Genomic DNA, 20,099 nt, shown 5'->3' with positions numbered 1-20,099 from the left:
AATTTGGTGATCTCATGCTGCAGTTGTTCCCTGTGAATATTTGTACATGTCACAAAACTATTGAACAATTGGCTGGCTGCTCAAGAGAGGTGCAGGACTGGAATAGCAAGGATGCTTCTGGTTGAAGTTGAAATGCATTGGCAAAGTACCTGACTCGAGCTATCAATGGGATGAGCGCCAACAATTTTGTAAAAATAATTATTTGTTCAAAATATTGAAAGGATTTACCCCAGAGCTTTAGCACTGCAAACTCCAGGGCTCTGTAATGTATCCCTATTCAAGAAAGCACTTATGCACATGCATAACCTTTAAGGACATGCATAACTGATTTTCCTGCATCTTTATTTTTTTTAAATAATGGAGGACAACCCTCCCCCACCTGAAATACAGTAAAGTATTAACTTCAGTAGCAATGGGTTCAGGATCAACATACTTCTTAGGAAAATATCACAAACAGCATTAAATAAACCAAGCTGGTACTTTAGGTCAGATCCTCAATTGGTGAAAATAGACAAAGCTCAATTGACTTCAACAGCTGAGGTTCTAGCCCATCATGTCTATATTTCCATAAGATACTGAAGATAAAATAAACACCTTGGTCCTGATCTCACAAGGTTTGCACAACGGTAGAACTCCAGTGACTTCAGTGGAGTTACTCCTGATTTGCACCAATGTAAATTAGATCAGAGGCAAGACCCTTTTGTTTTTAACCAAAAGAAAGTAATATATGAGCCACATCACAACGAACAGAGAGAGCATTTTAAGTTCTGAGGCTGACAGTGGCAGGGAGACAGAATCTAAGCTCTACTGTTTCAATAGACACAAAGTCTCCATTAGTATGCAAATTATTATTTAAAGAAAGAAAATGTGGCATAGAACGTGACTGATGACAGTTACAGTAGTTGTGTTACAGAGGAAAAAAACATGACTCAGTCTGGGTAACCTTAACATATAACACAGATTTGGATCCATTACGGGGTTAGGGAGGAGGAAGGCCTGGAAGGAATTAGCCCTCCTTCTGCACAAGTTGTCAAAACTTCTAATGAGATAGGTGTGAGAAAACATACATGGAAAATCCTGTTAACATTAGCGCAACCAGCATGCTGTTTGCAATATTTTTTCAAGGGATTAGGATTAGGGGATAAAAAGTTTCTTACCCTTCAGCTATGCACAGTCCGTTAACATCTTTTTTTAATCATGAAGACCAAGCACCAGTGAGATTGCCATCCGCACTTAGGATTTAGCTAAGGCGGCGGTGGTGCAGTCTGTCAGTTACAGCTAAAACTGGAAGCAGCTGCAGTTCTAATCCGAGCTGAGCCACTGATTTACTGTCTGACTTTAGATGAGTCACTTGCCCTTCTTGTTCCTCAGTTGTCCCAGCTGGAGAGTTGATGTAAATGGCTGAGTGTATGGTCCATATTGCAAACATACCAAAGATTCAATAATATTTGGGGAATTTTGAATTGGTGGCTAATACAAATGTGTTGGAAACTAGTCGGCATGGAAAGCAGGTCTGAAGACTAATAGACTACACTTCAAACATCACCTACAATTTTGGGTGTCATTTTTTGAGTGCCCAACTACTGACACTTTGGAGCTATAGAGGGCACGGCAGGAGGGAGAGGGATGGCTGGAATGCAGCTGCATTCTGGCAATTCACAGCTCCTAGAACATCCTTTGGCATTATATTAGGGATAAATATCCTTTTGGTGTTTAATTGAACACTTCAGTACATTGTGGTCCTGTTTGGCTACGCACTGAAAGAGTCATGGAAAACCCAGCAGACACTGGAGTTAGATTTCTGCCTTGAAAACTTTTGACCAGTTTGTCCCCTGTCCCTGAGCTTCATTGGGCAGAAGAGAGGTGGTGTGGGGGTGTCAGGGAGCCATAAGTGACTCCTTGAACCTTAGGGCTGGCTCCAGCCTCTGCACCGCTTTAGAACTGCTGGTAGGGCTGCTCTAAGATACATCACTGACATGGGATTGGTGTAGCAGAGTTCCATCCTCCTGCCTAATGAACTTCTTCTGGCCCCACAACATGCCCCCTATCCAGGAGGAGGCTGGGACAGCTGGTACAGGATGCAGGTTTGGCACATCCATTCCACCAGAGAATTCATCTACACCAGGAGAATTCGCTGTTGGCCATTTGCAAACAGTTTCTAATTTGTGTGTCTGAACAGATAAAGAAAGCAGACCTGTATCTGTGGGTCGCATCTGTATGTAAATGGCCCGTTACTGTATTAATGGCAGCTGTATGAGAGACAAGTGGAAGTGACTCACAGTAACAGGCCGTTACTCACAGTAATTAGGCAAGCAGAAGAGTGATGCCCACTCAGCACCGCCCCCCCCATTTGGCTGAGCATGAAGTTGCGGGCTATCCTCCTGTGATGCCCCCTACTGGCAGCTGCTCTGGCTCTGGATAGTCTGCTTCTTCATGTGACTCAGCCCTTTAGCCAGGTCACATGCAGTCTCACCTCTTCCAGGATAACACAGAGTCCCCCAATGATCGCATGCCAGGTCTTTTGCCTAACTCTGGGCTCAGTGATCCTTACACCACTTATCACACAGGGCTTTCATATCATCTTCCTTCATGGCTGGTAGGGGAATCCAGGGCCTCCTTCTACTCTGGGTTCCAGTCCCAGGAGCCTGCAGCAAGCAGCATGCTTCCTCACACTCCCTGATACCTCACTAACCACTTCCTAGCTCAGCCTATCCCAAGGCCCTTTTCCCTACCCCCTTCCTGGGCTCCTTCCTCTGCAGACTCCTCATCCCTTCCTGGGCTCTGCACAGTTCTTTCCAAGTCCTGTATTGAATGACACCTTCCAGAGCTTTCTCCCTTGAGGCATGGATCCTGCCTGCCTCTCCCGAGGCTGCGTGTGTACGTCTCTTTCCTCCAGAAACCCAACCTCCAGGCTGCCTCCTTAGGATTTTTCTCTTTTGTTAAGGTTTCCTATAGGTGCCTGCTCCACCCTTGTAGATTCCCATCCCAGTGTATGTCCTGGCCCTGTGCCAGAGCACTCACCTTAGTAGAGGCTCCCAAAACCTACCTTCTGCTTCCCTTCTACTGCCTAGAAGTCCTTCCTTTATTAGTCACCTCACATCTCTCAGCTGGGACTCATCCTTAATTCAGCCACCCACCTCCTCCCCAACTAAGCCTAAAACCAAACTGGTTTGACTCATCCTCCAAGTGCAACCAGGTGCACTAATTGCTCTGGAGCCGGTTAATTTTCTCTCTGCTGGTGTGGGGTATACACCCTGTCACAAGCTGGTACGAGAATAGCTTTGTGTAGGCTAGAGAAATGTTATGTGAGCTTTGCGAGTTTTGTGCGTCTCCGTTTCCCTCTACTGTATGAAAAAAGGGAACTCATGGGATAGGAACCCTTCATAACTGATCCCATCTGTACATCTAGCCTCTATGTCCTGGAATAACAGGACGGCAAGACTTTTGTTGACCTGCCTGTTTTCAGGAGTTAGACGCTGCATACAGCTGCTATTGAGTGAACTCCACTGACTCATCCTGGCAAGTGCAGTTTGTTAATGGCAGCTGGATGAGAGACAAGTGGAAGTGACCCTATGGGCAGTGGAAGCAGGGAGAAAGGACATGAAGGTCCTTCAGGAAACCCTATGAACAGCTAGGCTAGGGCAGAAAGCTTATGCTGAAGCTGGTGTTCAGTTATTGCTATTTGAGTTACTAATGAAGTCAAACCCTAGCCAGAAGGAATGGTAACGCAGGTGTAAGCTTTATATTTACACAGGAGCTTTCAAATAGCGCCTCCTTTCTTCTAAAATTACATGCATAATATACAGTGGCATCCCACTTATAAATAAAATATCCTTTGTGAAATAAAACACTGTCTGTTTAAATGAATGGAGGCACAGCTAATAAACAGTACATCAGTCGTTCGTGCGGATGCATATGCATATTTATAAATAATGCATAATAACAACAAATATGCATTATTACTTTAAAACGTATCCTGTCTTCTGCTCATCATAATATGAAGAGAGTGAAATTCTAGCTATATCCGTGGGCTGGCACTTACATAAACTGAAAAACACTTCAACAAACATTTCCTACATATTAGTCATTGAATTATTTTCTGCCAATGTTCATTAAATCAAATCTTTTATCATAATCCACATAGCCAACTTTTCAACATCATTCAGGAGTTCAGATGCAATACATTAAAATATACTAATGGGATGACATTTTACCAAGGAAAATAATTGTCAACAATGGAGAGGTGGCTTCTTTGCTATTTGCTGAGAAAACCCCTCTTTAATATGGATCACTTCACCTCACCATGTAGGAGAACTGACTAGAAAGTAAGCTTTAAAACTGCCTAGCATCGTGACTAATATGGAAATACGTCTACATTCTTCCTAGCTTATGGAGAAATCAGAAATACCTCCCACCAAGGAAAAGACACATACATGCTCCAGTTCTTTCTCCTGTAGGTTGCTACTGCCGTATAATGAATCACTGCTCACCAGTAGTTAAATTCTAATTGCAAACAACAGAAATGAAAGAGAGAAAGAGATTCATTCTTGAAAAATTCTAGTGAATACAGTGCAAAGATCTGCCACGATGGGCATCGTTGCATCATTGGCATGATTTCTTTCCAGATTGGCTGAAGAGAGATATAATCACAGTCACATGGTAAATATGTGAAATTTTCTTCTGTTCAGAATACATTGTGGAACGTGACAAGTGTTTCCTGGATCTGGTAGGTTTTTGTGTGTGTGTGGTTTTTTTGGGGGGAGGGTCAGAGTACAATGACTTTCATAGCCCAGACCGCCTGGTTGGCAGATTCTTTTTCCCAGCGCTGCATGCAAATTGTTCTCTAGTAAGTCACTGTTCAGTGTAGATGACTGTTAATTTTCTTAATGCGGTGGTAAAAATATCAGTGGAAAAGAGGGTTCAGTTTGTAAGGGTGTGAGAAATACATTGTACCATTTTACAACATCCACCCCAGGAGAAAACACGTGCAGTGCGATCAAAATTCATTACTACACTGGGGGCTTCCTCAGGAGGCTCAGTCAAATAATGCTATTTCAGAGAAAGATACTGAAATTTTTTGGGAGAGGCAGAAGTCATATCAAAAATCTTGTAAGGATGCTGGTGTTCAACCTGATATACTCTACATCTCATTTAATCAAAGCTGGTGCATGAAAATAGACCTGATCAGATGGTACATATGCTTCCTGTCTCTGCACAAACGTTGCTTCAGTGTAGATGAATGGATCAATTACTAGCACTATCTTGGGTAAGAGACATATTAGGCCCAATTCCCAGGTGTGTCAGAGCTCTCGATACACAGGAAGAGAAGTGAAGCTTTCCATCATCTTTCTGCCTGTCCTGATCCTGGAGGCTGCTGAGCTAAGCCAGCCCCTGACACAACTGCCACTCTAATTTGCACCAGAGGACAATGGCTCCCAGGGACTTCAATAGCAAGGAGCACAATTCACTCTGGTCCTGTCTCCTCCCACTCCTGATATGACCCCATTCCCTCTGAAGCACCCCTCTATGGCTGGAAAGAGCAGGAGCAGCTGCAGTAGGGTGACTAGATCAGTCTTATGCAAGCTCAGGATTCTCCCATAAGAGGGAAACCTCCAGTGCTGCATCAAGGCAGCTTTAAATCCAACTGCACAATGGGGATTTAGAAGGAGCTGAGGATCTGGCCCATTACCTGGAACTCTTAAATGTTATACCATGGGCCAAATAGGTTCTGGGTTCACTTCTGTAACTTCTGTTGTTATCTAAAGCTGAATTACATCATCTGGGTACCACAAGCCAGTCCAAAATTACATGCTTTGTACTGGCAGCCAAAAAGGAACATACATCACTATTAAAGACACACACTGGATTTTGTTGCAGTGCTAAGGGCAGTAAATATAGCCACTCGCATGTTATTGCCCCTCTTCTTCCATATCCTGTTCAAGCCTTTTGTTCTCACATACAAGGCGAGGGACACCTCTATTCCCACCCGCAGCTCCGACCCCCATTTCTTCCTGCACTCTGTTACACTCCCAGAGCAAAGTACTGTTTCAGACTGGAGCACATTATTAAAACATTTGCCATAAATCAAACAACATATGCACAGCTTGTACAAACCCCACTGCTGGGGAGTTTCTCTGGAACATCAAATTCTGCTATGTCTCTTCAACCTCTTCAGCACAGTTCCAAACCTTAAAGGGACAGGGTGATGGAAAAGACAGCCCTGGGATTCCAGCTAGTTCTTGCACAAAAGTAGTTTGTGGATATAGATTCTAGCTGACGAGTGTTATGACTCTACCCAGGCTGCTCTCCTAGTTTCCCCCTTTGTTTCCATCATGCACCCCAACTCAATTCTGTCTAAAATGTCACCCTCTACACTTGGAACAACCTCCCCATCAACATTAGCCAAGCTTATTCCCTGTCCTCCTTCAAACTACACCTGAACACCCACTTATTTCAGAGCCCATATGCTCTACCAATGATCACATGTATCTCCTTTTCCTACAGCTTCTGTATTACTCTGCTGTATTGTTTTACCCACATTGGGACCAATCCTGCTCCCATTTTGGTCCACTCACCGCTAATCTCCCAGTGATTAACAAGAACAAGTCTGAGCTTGATCAACAAGAACAAGACTGAGCTTTTAAAGTGCATGCTCTTTGGGCCAGGATTTTCCTTTTTTGCGGTGTGTACTGTAATTTCTGTCATGTGCTACACACAACTATTTGATATTATAGAATAATACAAAAAACCCTGTTTATTTCACTAGTCCACTCATTTATTCAGACAGAATCTCAAATCCCAATTTTTATCTCAGAGCAATATACATATCCATTTACTATAAAGGTCTGAAGTACATAGACAACTAAATATCAGGTAGGTTATAATTAAAACAAATTATGGAACTTTAATGAGAGTACTGTAGATGAGACCTCAACAGTGTGCTGAATTTAAACGAACAAGAAGCAGCAGATATGTTTTGTGAAACTGAAGATGCACATGGGTTATTTTAAAGCCCATTTATTTATTAGGTAATCTATTTGCATTATGTGTGAATTCATGGTCAACTATTTTAAGCGTTCAATGATGAATGCCACTAAATGATTATGCTGCACAAATGGAAATACAGCCAGTGTCCATATAAGCACTAAATGAGATCATAATGATTAGCTCTGTTTCAAAGCAATATCAGATTAATTCACAGGGGATACTTAAATTGTCATACTTCATTTATAATTTAAACATTGCAGTCATGAAACAAATATATGCATACCCTCAGAATCTGATATATTCACTGCCTCACGTTTCTTAAAAATGTGTCTTCATTCCTATACTGTATAAATGTAAATCAGACAGCTGAGCTTTCGACTAGGTTCATCTATTTCAGTTTATCAGTAAAATGGGGTATCCATGGGGCAACAGATCGCCAATCAAGTCAGTAAAGGAAAGCTTGTAAATTGTAGAGAATTTATCCCTAGAATGTGTGTCAACAAGTTAATTATTATTAATATTGCTTAATCTCTGTTTGCTGTTCAGGTTGATGTCTCTAGAATTGCTTTGGAAGCTCACAAAGGAATGCAACATGATCTAGGGCTAGGGAAGGCATCTGCAGGTCAGGGGTATTGGATTCTCTTTGTGAGTCTTCCACCGTTCTTCTACCTCAAATGAAAGGTAGTGTATATGTTTAAAATATCATCATTGTTACTGGGAAGGCCTAATTTTGTGCTGATTGGGTAAAATTCATCCCTGGTCAACCTCCGTTGATTCCAGTGGAGTTAGACCATAGACACATTTAGCCTATATTTTTTTGCCTTCCCATCTGTTCCCCTAGAAAAAAATAATTGAAAATCAACACTGAATAGTTATGTAAAACTGCTGATCATTGTAGCTTATCTACTATTGATGGGAATACAATGCAAGAGAAATACAGCTACAGGCCAGATTGCAATTCCCTTACTCACGCAGGGTGATAACTTACTCAAATGGTCCTAGTGGCTTTAAAGGGACTGGAATACGGTTGTATCTAACTTGTGCAAGTGCATCACAATCTGGATCTAACTGAGTTTAACTTTCCTTTTCAGACTTGGACAGTAATTTACATTTTGGTCTATTATTTTCCCACATAAGACATATTTCGTCATTGCAAGCTACAGAGTATTTTCAAAACAAGTATTAACAAAACAAGTTGCCATGGTACATGTAGGCTGTTAACATTACCTATGAATGGCTACGTTTTCTGCTGGATTTAGCTGATTCATAAACATGAAAACTAAAAGTTGATAAACCTGTAAATCTGACCTCAACTCCCTTTCTTCTACTCCTTCTGCAAGGCCAGTTAGTGAAGGGCTAACCAAAAAGAAGGAATGACAGAGAACAATTATGGCATTTGAGGAAGACTTTATGATTGAAGTAATAAAGCTTGGGGCTACATTTTACATTTCCTTTGCCATGAGCCCCGAACAAGGAGTAATGCATTGCCTAACCCTAACCAGGAGCAATCTGGGAACCTGACGGACTCTGAAAGTCAATCGGGCTTACACGTTTCCCCTTCACCATGGAACCCCCTTGGTCATGTCTGTCTATACCTGATTTAGACTATTTCTCCTGCGTAAGGTGGTTATATATAGTATACTTAGGTTCTGTTCTAAGCAGGATGAGAATTTTACTTGCTCACAATCACTTTAAATCCTTATGTCAGGTACCGTGTGGTCTGTGACTCTCGCATACAAATGCTCAAACTCCCCTCTGATATAAACAGGGCTTACCTCTTTTGGCTAACTGATTCTGAGCCAGACATACAGATGTGAAGCATTAGTGCACATGTGAAATGCAAACCGAACTTTAGTGTCGCTAATCAGGAAAAAGTCTTTTAGAAACATGGCACAAACAAGTGACAGCGGGGAAAACAACAACATAAGAATGGTCAGACCAAAGGTCCATCGAGCCCAGTATCCTGTCCTCTGACAGTGGTCAATGGCAGGTGCCCCAAAGGGAATGAACAGACAGGTTATCATCAAGTGATCCATGCCATGTCACCCAATCCCACCTTCTGGCAAACAGAGGCTAGGGACACCACTCCTGCCCATCCTGGCTAATAATGTGGCATTATTCGCTGAGATATGAACTAAGGACCAAACAGATGACACAACTTTCTTAAGGGTAAATTAAGTCAGTGGTAGATCCTGGAATAGAACCAAGTTGTTCCATTTCCTAATACCTTGCTTTATCTAATAGACTACCTTGCCTCCAGCTATAGCCTTGTCTACACTAGAAAACTTCACCATTGCACCTGCATTGGTGTGAATGAATAGGTGTAAGCTGCAGTGAAGAGACCGTCCACAGTAGTCATCCTGTTTTGGGTTCACCATGTCCACATATTGTAGCACTGCAATAGGACTGTTTCGTGGATACCTGTCTTACAGTTCTCTGCAAAAATGCCCATCTACTGCACTGTCCAGATTCCTATTTGTAATGTATAACCATTTCACATTTATGAGCCAGATCCTCTCCTAGCGTCAATATGTTGCATTAGCTGAGAATGTGGCTCTGCAGGTATAAAAAGTGTACATATGAAATATAAACATCATATGGGAAATACCATATTGGTAGGGCCTTGACCAGAATGGTTGCTGGGGACATGTCAGGGACATTGTGGAACTGTAACAGGAGAACCCAACTGGATCAGTGGATCCAAAATGTCAGTGCTTCTGAGCCTTCTGTTCACACAGACAATGTAATGATGCAGAGTGGCCTGATGAAGGCTGAAACTGATGCATGCCTAGCTTAGGGCAAGTGCCATTGCAATGATGTTGGCAATGCCTGTGCATAACACCAACAGACCCCAGTCGTTGGCAGGTGGGATCAAACCTGAAGCCTCTGGAGTTTAGTGCATGAGTCTCTTTCTCCTGCATGAGCTAAAAGCCATATGGCTATTAGCTAAAGTTGTAGAGCAGACTCATTCATATACTCTCTCTCTCTCTCTCTCCTCTCTCTCTCTCTCTCTCTCTCTCTCTCCCTCCCTCCTCTGTGCCACTAGATAGGACAGAACACCACACCCAGGAGATGTGTGGGTTACATGTGCACCGTTGCAAGCCCTTTTGATGAGTGTTGACATAATGGTTATTACCAGCATTGCAGTTCTTTGTAACAGCGCTGGCAGCAATAAAACACTTTGGTATAAATAAGCCTCAGGATGGCTGTGAGAATGGGTTTTGTGTACATCACCATTCTTCTTGGCTGTCCTTTGAGTGTGGTTCTCATCTTGATAAACAGCCCATGATTCGTAACTCCTCTTAGTGTTAATAGGCATTACTATACACAGACACATCACTAAGAAAACAGAGCTCTTTATCTTCTGGACAGACGCCTGTTCAATTTTCTTCTCTTCAAAATGTGATAAAAACAAGGCTTCTTGTAACCTGTTTTATAAAACTATTTTTTTTAAGCTATCCATTCTAATTCTTCCTTTTTAGAGCCTCAGAAACCCAATGGAATGAATGGCCAGCTGCAGCAGAGTACAATGTGTTTCCTTACTTTTAAGACAATCAGGTTTGCATTAAAGCAGAAGGCAGGGCAGAGCAGATTTAGGGCATTCAGCCTTATATCCACAACTGACGTGTGCTGTTTATTAAAAAGATTTATGTATTTTCTTAATTAATGCTGGTTATATATTTAAGATCAAATGGTAGCCTGGCTTGCTCGGAGGCACAAGGCAGTAATGGGAGGCCTGAAAGGGTACCCCCTTACTCGGTTTTGCTGGCCACCTGCATCACAGGTAGCAGTGTGGGAGGGGAAGCAGGCGTGGCAGAGCTGCTACATCCCACCTGCACAGGTACAGACTTCATGTAGTTTACTCCTTCCCAGGCTGCTTTGTCCAGCTCTTATCGAATATTCACTTACATGTTTTGGAATATTTTGTTCTTTCCCAATACACTCTGAAACATTCAGAAATTATCTGTAACCAATCAGTTAACAGATGAATACACCAGAGTTATCCAGAAGCTTCTACATGACATCAGATTGCAATCTGGAAAATGCTCCTTGGTGCTCAACAGGGTTGAGTATTACAAATTACAAATAGAAGATGTGCATAAAACCCAAAGACCTTGGCCCTTGGCATTGGAATACACTCTTCAACTTTGGGGCAAAGGGTACATGTAAAGAAGGCTATGCCACTTCATGCTCCTCTGGTCCTATGTCCTCCAGTCTGGTCCCCTGAACATAAGAACAGCCCTACTGGGTCAGACCAATGATCCATCTAGCCCAGTATCCTGTTTTATGACAGTGGCCAATGCCAGGTGCTTCAGAGGGAATGAACAGAACAGGGCAATCATCGAGTGCTCCATCCCCTGTCATCTACTCCCAGCTTCTGGCAGTCAGAGGCTAGGGATACCCAGAGCATTGGGTTGCATCCCTGATTGTTTGACTAATAGCCATTGATGGACCTATCCTCCATGAACTTGTCTAATTCTTTTTTGAACCCCATTATAGTTTTAGTCTTCACAATATCCCCTGGCTATGAGTTCCACAGGTTGACTGTGTGTTGTGTGAAGTGTTTCCTCTTGTTTGTTTTAAACCTGCTGCCTATTAATTGCATTGTGTGACCACTGATTCTTGTGAAGGAGTAAATACTTCCTCCACACCATTCATGATTTAATAGACCTCTGTCATATCCCCTCTTAGTTGTCTCTTTTCCAAGCTGAAAAGTCCCATTCTTTTTAATCTCTCCTCATATGGAAGCCGTTCCATACCATTACTCATTTTTGTTGCCCTTCTCTGTACCTTTTCCAATTCTAGCATATCTTTTTTTGAGGTGGGGCAACCAGAAGTGCACACCGTATTCAAAGTGTGGGCGTACCAGGGATTTATAGATGCTCAGCTGGTGCCAATCTACAAAGCTCCACAGAAGTCAATAGTGGTATACCCATTTATATGAGCCGATGATCCAGTCTCTATTTTTAAAGTGTAACAATCTCTCTACAGTATCTATCCAAATTTTTAAATTGCACTCAGCAGAGTGTCTGAATATTGGGTGGAGCTTAAGAAAGCTTAAGAGAATTTTTTGCCATAATTAGGTATTTTACAAAATGACATCTTCATGAAAACCTTTTAAATTCCCTTCTAGTGCATGTTCTATATTTAAATTCCTGAACATTTCCACATTTAATATAGAATAATAATTATATGCCAAGCATTGGATGTTCATTTCCAAGACACTGCAAATCCAAATTAAGTCTTGAGAGACATGACTCTGTTGGTTTTAGCTCATATGCTACTGAACAGTAATCCACATTCCAAAACTAACATAATATAATTATGCCATATGTCACTTTAAAATCTGAGAACTGTGTAAGTTGAGAATCTGAAAATAACAGTTACCTCCCCAGTATAGGAGGCAAGTGGGGTGGTGAAGGGGAAAACTGCTTTATCGCTTCTTGCACAGAACTGTATGGGAATTCGCTATGATCAGTGGCGAGTGGAAGATGGATTTCATTCTCCAACCCTTAGCAGCCTTTCACAGTTCACTGGCTAAATATTTTTAAACAATACATTTCATGTGTTTGCTCACATGCTTCCGTGCTATCACCACACATTCATCTGGGACCAAGTCACTGTTTGAAGTACGTATTGATTATTCAATATACAACAGTAACACCATTTTAAAAATAGCAACAAAACTCTAGCAAGAGCAGACCAGGGTATCAAAAATAAAACCCAAAGGCGTTAATGTTCCTGACATGAGCTACCTTGCACAGGACAGAGGAAACTCTGTGTGTTTCCACACCGAGTTTCACGTGAACTCTTCTGAGGAATGGTTTGCCATTTGGAGCAGATTCCCCAAGATCTTCAGAGGTCAGGGCCACCTGTGTGAAAGCCCTTGCTTCCTGGCTGGCTGTTCGCTCTCCCACAGCTCTCCTGAAGCAGCTGTACTGCCAGGCAATTTCCTCAGCCACTTGTTCCCAGACCTTCCCAGAACAGAAGTGAGAGGAAAGCAGGCATGTGCATGCTGATAGCTTCATCATTCACTTACCTGCAAAAGTCCCATGGCTTTCCAGTGGGTCAGGCGACTTGAGTGTGATCCCACTCGCACCTCCAGTTTGCCCTATCTCACACAGCAGGTCCCAAACCTTGTGAAGCCCTTGTGGAAAGAGGTAACCATTCAGTGGAGGTGTATTTCCTTCTCTCTTCTGATCCACCAGATTCTTTTCCCCTCTGACCATAGGACAATAGGCTTCAAGTGAAATTGATATAAGACTCATCTTCTCTAATTCAGCAATCTTTATAGGTAATTGCCTTTTGCTCTCCCAAGCTCTCCAAGTGCCTTTATAGGTAATTGTTTAATAATTTGTTCCAGTGTCTCCCTAAGTTTTGAAGTTAGGTAATATATTACCTCTCTTTAAAAGAAGAACAAAGAGGACAGGAAATTATGGACTGCAAAACCTTTCTCCATTTCTTTGGGCTCTCACCTGGGCTCCAGAAGTTCTCAAAGATCATTGCTAATGGTTCTGAGATTGCTTCAGTTAGTTCCTTAAGTACCAATAGGATGAATTTCATCAGGCCCCAATGACGTGAATTCTTCTAATTTCTAATTATTCTTTAAACTATTCTTTCCCCATTTTGGTTTGTGTTCCTTCCCCCTTGTTGTTAATTGTGTTGAGTATCTGGCCACCATTAATCTATTTAGTGAAGATTGCAGCAAAATAGGCATTAAATACTTCTGGCTTCTTGACTTCATGAGTTATTAGCTCTTCTTCCCTGCCAAGTAGAGGACCTACGCTTCCCTTCATCTTTCTCCTGCTTAGGGTGACCAGACAGTAAATGTGAAAAATGGGACAGGGGGTGGAGGGTAATAGGAGCCTATATAAGAAAAAGACCCCAAAATTGGGACTGACCCTATAAAATTGGGATATCTGGTCACCCTACTCCTACTCCGACTGTATTTAAAGAACCCCTTCTCATTGCCTTATACCCCTTCCTAGATGTAACTCATTTTGTGCCTTAGCCTTTTTGATTTTATCCCTACATGCTTGTGCTGTTCTTTTGTACTCCTCCTTAGCAATCTGTCCATGTTTCCACTGCTTTGTAGGATTCCTCTCTCATTTTCTGGTCACTAAAGAGCTTCTGATGGTGTCATGTTGGCCTCTTCCTAATCTTTCCATTGCATTGGGATAGTTTGCTCTTGTGACTTTAATATTGTCTGAGAAATTGCCATCTTTCCTGAACTTCTTTTTCCTTTAAATTTTCTTCCCAGGGGATCTTACCTAGTAGTTCTCTGAGTTTGTTAAGGTCTGTTTTTTTAAAGTCCATCCTGACTTAAGTTACTACCTACATATACAGTGGAACTGTCATTTGAGTAGCATTTGCTACTCACCACCTGTGGATAAAGGTGCTGATTTCTCCAAATTCTTTCCAGCCAAGGTCCGAGATATGTAACCTAATACAATTCACTTCAGAGGAAAGACTATACGTTTTTTTAAAAAACACATGAGATTCAGCACCACTCAGTGCCTGTCCACTTTCTAAGCTAACTTTCCGCCTAACCCTCCTGATCTATAGAACTATCTGTTCTACCTCTAAATCAGTACTAAGGGATACATTGGTGGGTTGTGGCATCTTTCGATATTCATCTGTTTCCTTTTTCTTTTCTCCCATAGTCTCTATGCAGTCCCCTAGTAAAGCATGTATTTTAATTTCATATCCTCCTAATTAACTCTTCTTGTAATAACTAGGATTTGATGGATCAAGATGAGACTACGGCGATAAAGCTCCAAATCTCCCCAGTGTACTAATTTGGAAATTATGCTAAACGCAAGCACTGAATGGTATGGAAACAGCAAAACCCTTTGAAATGAGGAGCAATTTTACAAGGGCGGTAAAATGGATACTAAGTGTCTTCTTTAGGAAATGTAACTATTTGATAAAATTGTTTTGTGCCAGCCTAAGCCTTTAGGATACGCACTATCCAAGAGACAGAACTCAACTGTGCCTCCCTAGGAAAAGCCTCATGAGGGCTACCTTCTTGCAACAGCTCTTTTTAGAGAACAGGGCATTCTACCCCTCCACACGCCAACCCCTCTCTTTGTACTATATACGCTGTGTTTACTATTGAGCTGCTCCAGCTCAGGGCGGGAGGAGCTGAGCAGGCCTCTCCCAGCAACTGCTGCTGCATGCTGCTGTAGGAAACTATCTACTTAGCCACCTCTGCAGTGCACCCTCTCCATGCTTGCTTGCTTGCTTGCAGAACGCATTATCATGCACACAACCTCTACCTTCATCCCCATGCCCGGCTGCAATGGCAGCTGGTGTTATGGTGCTGCACAGGGGAGTTGGGAGCCTGCTCTCCTATGAAGATGCATGGGAACAAGTGGCCTTAAAAGACATTTCTAAATAGAAAAAAAAAAGCCTATGCAGTTGTCTGTTCACAGTAAAGATTACACTGAGAGTTCTACTGCGCAAGCCCTATTTTCACAGCTCCTTTAGATTTACATAGAAAAACAATTTTGGTCTCGGAACTTGGTTACTATTTTCAGCCACTTGTAAAAATACTGGAAAGTTGGAAATAAACTGAGCAAACTTTTTTAAGTTATTGGAGCTACATGGGAACCTTTTATTAAAGTGTTCTTGCAGTTTAATTCTACACTTTAAACTGAAATATATATGAAAACTCAAGTTTATGTTAGATTTAAAATATACATGCTAGGTGGTGCTATCAGTTCTGTCTCTTATTAAGGGTGCCTGAGACTTCCCCTTATAATACTCTATGATCAGTTAATTATAATTTTGCCAAACTTGAACTGTTTGGTCTGAATTTTTCCACACAGGCTGTTTGTCTCGGATGGAATTCTTCTGGAAATTTTCAGCCAAACAGTTCAGCCAGCAAGGCTAGGGGAAAAAATACATTGCTTTGACTTTAAAAAATATCTGGCAACCTTTTATTTGAAAAGCTTTAGATTCCCATACTTTGGAGTAAGGACTTGCAATTTGCTTGAAATTTAGCAGGAGTGGGATGACCTTTGTACCAGGGATGTGCTTTTTGCTGTTCCTGCGAAAGTTCACCAAAATTTGGCCAAGTTATAACCCTTTGAAAGAAAAAAAAATCAGTTCGCCCATGAGATGGAGACTTGAGTTTAACAGCTAAAATCTCTGAAGAGCCCATCTTCACTGAGCATGTTCCACTCCCTCACAGCTCCGCCTTGTGACCAGACAGCATGTGTGCCAATCCCAGAGAACAAATGAGCATCCTCCAGCCCAGGGCTGTATCTCCTGGCTACTGCAGGATGGACACCAGAACAGGTAGCTTGTTTTCCTTGTCATCTCAATGACCCCACTTGTTGGCACCCTGCCACAGGCCCAAGTGCTGTGCCTTGGTTTCCCCTTTTAGCTATATAAATCAGTCCCCACCTAGGCTTTGCCTTCAAGAATCCCGTACTAATTAATAACCAACAGCTAACATAAAGAAATAGTCTCTGGCTTCTGTTTTCTCCTTTGTGGAATCTTATCCTTCTTCTTGCCTTCTGTCATCAGTAAGTCACCCGCAGCCCCTACTGCCCTCCCAGCCCATGCTGGGGTTCAGTCTTTACTTGCTCTCTCTGTGGGGTCTCCCTGTCAACACACTCCATCTTCCTATTCACTTCCCAGGAAGCAGACTCAAACTGTAGACCTCTCTGCTTTAGAGGCGGCCACCAACCCTCTTCCTCCCTGCCCACTCTCTCCCTTCCCCAGGCCGTCTGACAGTTCTCTTAGGAATCTTACCGTCAGCTCTTGTTTTGGAGACCTAGTCTATCTCCTGTGCGTTCCTCTGCCTGGAAACACCCCCAGGACTTCTCTAGAGAGAACTCCCCTAGTAGTGTAACTTCCTTTTTATACGGTTCTAGCAGGCTCCTCCTAACTCAACTGCTCCATTCTAATTAGCTAAAGGGGCACCAGCTGGAGCACCTGTCTGCTTCCAGGTATTTCCTACAAAGGTCACCGTGGGCCAGTTAGGCCCTGATCCTTCCTGAAGTGCAGTTGGCCTCCTGACATACCCAGGCAGTATGATGGAGGAAACCACCTGACTAACGCACAGGAGAACAGCATCAGACTTGGGAAAGGGAAAAGAATAGACTAGAACAAAGGGTCTGGTGAGAAACTGGGACTGGGAACAGACTGGGTAGGCAAGGAGAAGGGTGTGAATTAGGAGAGGAGTATGGGACTGGGAGCTGGTGAGGAAGACGGTGGAGAAGAAGGGGACAATTTTGAGGGGCAGAGGAATACTGAGATCAGAGAAGGATATATAAGAGCTATTAGCATTGTCTGTCATGACTGACAGATTCCGTATCACCGAAGCCAATGTATAGTATTATCATCATCATCAAGAATTTGTCCTTTAAAAGTTTCCGGATGAGAGGATTAGGATAGGGAAACTTCCTAGGTGCACAGATCCCTGCAAATTGTGAACCTTAGGGGGAAAAAAAGTTGGCGATGCTCTGAATGGTCTCACTTCTCCCCTTGGTCCATGTTGCTCGTTATCTCCCTAGAGAAAAGAAGCCTGAGGTTCCGGGTCTGCATTCCCTCCCAACAAATCCACTCCATGTGAGGCACCGAGGCTCTTTGGGAAGAGTCACAAAATTTAGAATCTCAGGCCACATAAACCATGCATACCTCCAAGCCACGTGCCTGTCTATGCTGAATTTGGTGTGAGCATGGACCCGAGTTTTTGACTGGGAGTTGGGAAGAAGAGAAACGTGGGAGGGACAGGCACCCTTTATCCCATTCATTTTGTCTTACGTAGAGACGTTTTTAAGGGCTGAAGTCTTTTCATTGCATAAAATGTTTTGCCACCATCTTTGGGCACTGAAAATAGTTCAGCACCTTACACTTTATGTACATAACATTTTATGCGACTAAATGACTTGAGCGCATGGACTCACAAGCAGCCTGTAGGGAAGAGCTCTGCATTGGCTAAGAATAGCAGAAGTTTAGGGGTGGCCCCGAAGCTCAAACTTCTATATAAAGGGCACAGAATACAACAGCCGCTACATCAGCCTATGGATTGGGGTAGTGGTGACATTGCCAAAACAACATTTTATTTCACTTACTATTTCCCCTGGCCTCTGTCAATCCACACCCTGCTGCAACCAAGCTAATGAAGGAGGGGAAGCCAATTACAATACGTCTGTCCGGATCAACTCCTCTCTGTAGGGAGTATATAACATTCTCAAACCAGAAATACAATATATACCTACACAGTTATTAACACACAGCTTTAACTGTCATCTTAGCAACTGCAAGAGACTGCCCATAGATACGGACTCTCTAATTATCTGTGTATAGGGAGCACTTAGAATAGACAACACATTACATTAGTAGAGAGAGACAAAGTTGTGGAAATAAACTAGTCCATATTGGAATTGATTCTTCAGAACAACAGGGCGTCCTGAGTACTTCGCTTCTGAGATCGTCCAGGATATGTTCGCTGAAATCTCTCTCTGGTGTTGATAATGCACTACGAATTAATTAGCGAACAGTCAAGTATGTATTAGAGAAATCTCACCATTTTTTCCCCCTTCCCACCCGCACTTTGGACCTAAAACTCACAGCCATTCCCTGCTAATTACATTGGGCGGATTGCTTGAGTGCCACAGTAAGCTGCATGAAAATGATAACACTTGACTGGGAGATGAGTGAAAAGAATCTGACCTTCTTAGTCAAGGTCACTGATAGCGTAATTGTTCTGAAGAGCTAGAAGTAAAGATCTCACGAGCCATCAAGATACACAGGCTGTTCAGTACAGTGAAATGACATTGAGTGTTGTAGGGCACAATACATGAATGTTGTTAAAAATATATATAATGTAGGCTAAACTCCAAGCCCCAGTGACCAGCCTGAATAGCCCGATTGTGTGCTGGGGAGGTGTGTCAAGTGGAAGCGGGGAAAGGATTAAAGCTTGGAATAACATACGCCAGGCCCTCATACAGTCTTCCCACCAGAGGGGGACCAAAATAGGAAGATGCATACAACAGTCAATTCCCTGCCCTCACCTTTCCTCCGCACTGTGCACGCCCTGCTCCTTCACAGCCTGCTGCAGGCTACTGCAGAGCAATCATCTAGCCCATGCAAAGTGTGTACACTCCTTCCAAAACAACCCAATAATCACATTCCACCACTGTGCAGTAGAACCTTTTCAATTGTGCTGCAAAGGGCCTTTGGCGGGGAATTAATTTATTCCTTACCACTTAAAAGACATCAGTATGTTGCATTTTTGCTGTACAAAATACACCTCTACCCTGATATAACGCGACCCGATATAACATGAATTCAGATATAACGCAGTAAAGCAGTGCTCCGAGGAGGTGGGGGCTGTGCACTCCGGCGGATCAAAGCAAGTTCGATATATTGTGGTTTCACCTATAACGCAGAAAGATTTTTTGGCTCCTGAGGACAGCGTTATATCGGGGTAGAGGTTTAGATTGTGTTGTAAAGAAACTCTGTGAGGTTGTGGAATTTTCTGGAGAACATTAAATTTATGTTGCAATATTTGATGTTCAACCACAGTCTGACTGGCAGGCTGAGATGGGCCATGTGACTATTAATCATTTAGCATATATAGCTCTCCTATCTGTTGTTCAATATCTTTGGCACTAAAGACTATTGATTGACTACCAAGTGCCTGAATAAGGTGACATAAGCCTGGCATTTGTAATGCAAAGAAACACCAGATGTTTAGGGAACTTTAGGGAAATTTGGTTATGGGTCAGAATCCATCCAAACACTGTTGCTGGGGCTCATCTCCAGTTTTGCATTTCGCAGGATGAAGCCTTTCATCTTTTTATTAAAGCGACTAACATAGAATCATAGAACTGGAAGGGACCTCGAGAGGGGATCTAGTCCAGTCCCCTGCACTCAAGGCAGGACCAAGTATTATCTAGACCGTCCCTGACAGATGTTTGTCTAACCTGCTCTTAAAAATCCCCAATGATGGAGCTTCTACAACCTCCCTAGGCAATTTATTCCAGTGCTTAACCACCCTGACAGGTGTTTGTCTAACCTGCTCTTAGGCCTGGTCTACACTAGGCGTTTAAATCGGTTTTAGGAGCGTAAAACCGATTTAACGCCAAAACCGT

Source organism: Mauremys mutica, chromosome 5 (genome assembly GCF_020497125.1).
Source record: "Mauremys mutica isolate MM-2020 ecotype Southern chromosome 5, ASM2049712v1, whole genome shotgun sequence".
In the NCBI taxonomy this organism is placed as follows: Eukaryota; Metazoa; Chordata; order Testudines; family Geoemydidae; genus Mauremys; species Mauremys mutica.
This window is presented reverse-complemented; position numbering follows the sequence as displayed.